The 3,595-nt window shown below is 42.6% G+C and overlaps 1 pseudogene; it reads right to left on the bottom strand.

The window, feature by feature from the left end:
• Window positions 1–2,661: 2,661 nt before the first annotated feature.
• On the bottom strand, window positions 2,662–3,307 carry LOC116596571 (annotated as a pseudogene).
• Window positions 3,308–3,595: the final 288 nt, after the last annotated feature.

Below are 3,595 nucleotides of genomic sequence, written 5' to 3'. Positions count from 1 at the left end.
ACTCTATTTGGAGATAGGATTTTTAAAAAGGCAATTACATTAAAACGAGATCATTAAAGTGGGCCCTAATCTACTATGACTGGTGTCCTCGCAGGAGGAAATCTGGTCACAGACACACACAAAGGGAAGACCATGGGAAAGCACACGGAGGAGATGGCTATCTACAAGCTTAAGGAGAGAGGTCTCAGACACCTTGATCTCGGGCTTCCAGCCTCCAGAATAGTAAAGAAAAAAAATCATTTATGTAGTTGAAGCCACTCAGTGTGTGGTACTTGGCTATGGCAGCCTGAGCAGAGGAATACGGCCCCTTTCTTCAAAAATCTAGCAGCAAGAATCTGAGACCCCCAAGATGATTCACAAGTTAATGGTCCTGACTCTAGGAGGCTTGGAGACTTTTTCCAGAGCGAAAAGCACATAGATAGCTCTTTTTCTGTCAGGAACACTTTTGTTGGAGTCTCACTAGAGGAGAAACACACACACACACACACACACACACATACACACACACACACACAACTGTGTTTTAAGAGCCCCCAGGTCACTTACATCCCCGGGGGCCTGAGAACACTAACTCTGTCCCCATAGGGCCATCGGGTTCCCTCAGAGAGCCCGCTGTCCCTGCACCTTGATCTGGTGGAGGACCGTGTTCCCTGCCTGGCAGAGCCAGCCCCCTTACTCTCCAGAGCCTTTCCCATTCAGATTGTATTCTGAAGCTCCCCATGTGGGGTGTGAAATGCATGAATGCTCTCAAAAGAGCGTCTTTATCCCAGAGCCTGAGACTGTGACAAAGAGGGCATCTTCACCTGTGAATGAGCTTGATTTTTTCAGCTGCCACTGCTGGCTTCTCCAACAGAAGAACCAGCCTCTCTACAAATGGTGTCTCCAGAAGCAGTAGCAATATTCTGTAGCTAACAGCAGGCCAAGGCCATTGCTGCTACTGCTGGTTTTGGGTTTTGGGGGTTTTGTTTTGTTTTGTTTTGTTTTTGCCAGGAAATGTTTTCTTTTAGCAGGCAACTTAAAAAATGCCCTTCCAAAGAACTGAGTTGTCAGTATAAATGCCTAAATGAACCTTTATTAGAACTATAAAAAAAGGCTACTTAACATGTAATTGGACCATTCTTCATGCTTAAACACACTGTTAAAATCATGTCAATAGCTAAGTTAGAAACCCACAGTAAAAGGCAAACATTTTATCTGCAAGCTCCATTTTATAACCTGGTAAGATGAGATCACATGCATCTCTGTGTCTTTCAAAAGATGATGGAGAGAAATTTGCCCAGGTACCTCTACGCCACTTGATTTTTTTTCCTCTCAGATTTACTGAAATTGGCTAATGGAAAGCCACCTGAACAGGATCCTTGCACAAACGCTTGCTGTGAGCAGGATGGAGAGATGTGCTTGAGTCCCCCACACCCCAGTATGGCTCCATTTCCATTCCCTTCCTAATCCTAATGCTCATAGAACTGTTTATTATCAACCAGTTTATAGATCTCTAGTTAATATTTGCTCAGGGCTTATGTTGATTTCTCAATACATGCAATTTTCTGGTTTCATCTTTATCTTTAAGGATTAGATTGGATCGAGCTGCCTTGTAGTAATTTAGTTTTTATCTTATGCCTTACAGTTTTATGTTCTTGTAATAGCACTTGCTTTTCCTTTTTTATTTAATTAAATATATCTTATTTCACAACTACAGCATTTTTGTTTTGAGTTTATTTATTTAACAGCTGGCAGGGTGCTGGTGTTTTGTAGAGGGAACCACGCTGGGTATTTTTAGAAATTCAGAAGTTGGGGAATGCACCAGCTGAGAAGATGCAAGAAAAATCTGAACTTGGGACATGAATGCTTAGAGATTAAACTTGGATTGCTTTGGTTGCCTGATGGAGCTCCATAGATTAAGTCCTTAAAACAAAACAGAAACAAAAACAAACAGACAACAACAACAAAGTATATTTAAAAGTATGCTCAAGAAAGATGTTCCAAGGCTCTATCTTTGCCCTTCCACAGAACAGCTGGCTCTGTGCACAAGCTCAGTCAGTGAGGGAATACCAGGCATTGCAACCGCCTTAGAATTGCCTCCACATCATCCGCAAAAGGCGCTGTAGATTTGTAAGGCTTTCCAGTTATCTGTGGCCCCTGTGACCAGTTCTATTCAACGGTCCTGTGGACACAAAATCTGGATCCGTACAAGTCATGAAGAGGTGTACGAGTACAGGTACCTCCGATGATAAGACGACTGAGGCACATGACCTTCTTCCAATATGGACCTATGGGATTCAATATACAGTGGGGTCCACAGCCCTCCCTTCCACTTGCTGACCCCACGAGGTCCCTTTCAGGGGACCTGAAAGCTCTTGAAGCAAGAGCTTGAAGCAACAGCAACAGCTTCACCAAAGGGGGGTTAAAACAAGTCCACTGAGATAGATGAGGCATAAATTTTAATTGGGGCTCAGATTTGGGGTCAGGAAAAGCTTGCACAACCCTGAGTGATGCCTCCTTAAATTTTGTGCTCCAGGGCTCCACATCCTCCCCTCCTGGACTCGCTTTAGCCCTGTGGTCCCCTCTTGAATTATTATTATTATTATTTTTTTTACCATCTGAACAAAAGCAACAATTTATTGGTAATGGCAATGAATGGAACATTGACAGTTTCTGGCAAGAATCAAGCAATTATCCAGGAGCTATGGATCTGACTGCAATATGGTCTTCCAGTGTCTTCTGTACCTTACTGGCTTTTCCCTTTTTTGCCAACTACTCGTTTGAAGTCATCCATATTTATTGCCTGGACTAGAGTACCAATAAAAGTGAAGTATGAAATTCTCCTTGTTTCTTCTTCACCTTGATTGGACTGAATAAGTAACAGTTGTACTGTTAACATTCTGAAACTTAACATAACAAAGTGGGACAATGCCATCCTCTTCAATATCATCTTCTGTTAGTTCCAGAGCTTGAGCTGGTCCACTTCTTTCTGTTTCTCCAAAATCCACAGGATAGACTGATAAAAATGTTTACATACTTAGGACCCTGACCATTATCTGGCCCTTGAAATCTCATTGAATAAAGCATAACCGGTTGATTAAATGACACAGTAATAAGCAGCTGTTCATCACAATCAGATTCCAAGAAGGTCATATCTTTTCGTAAAGAGTTGTCAGATCCATGCTCATCACTTTCATTAAGACATTCACAGACAGCTTTGTTAAGAAAAGGCATTAAATCCATATAACCTTTTGGCATACCTGTGTCTTCATTGTTCCCAGGGTCATTTTCTAAGTGCTGCTTCATTTTTTTCTTTTAGTTCAACAGCATCTGCTCCTTGATATTGATTCATTTTCACTTTGTTTAGAAAAAACAAAAATGTAGCTATTGCAGCCACTGACACACACAAGGCCCCAGGTAGGAAGCCACTGCAGGTCCTCAAGCTTCTGGTTGCACCTGTACCCGGGACCATTTTGAACCATGCACCAAATGCCTGTCCTCCATCCTGACCCTCTACTCTGTGGTCTTTCCCTGCGAAGCACCATCATTCTTTCAGGTTCCCAGTTAGAAAACCCTTGGAAGGTTCGCCAGCCTTTCCCATTCATCCCACTGGGCC

This window comes from Mustela erminea, chromosome 7 (assembly GCF_009829155.1).
Source record: "Mustela erminea isolate mMusErm1 chromosome 7, mMusErm1.Pri, whole genome shotgun sequence".
Classification (NCBI taxonomy): Eukaryota; Metazoa; Chordata; class Mammalia; order Carnivora; family Mustelidae; genus Mustela; species Mustela erminea.
This window is presented reverse-complemented; position numbering and strand designations above follow the sequence as displayed.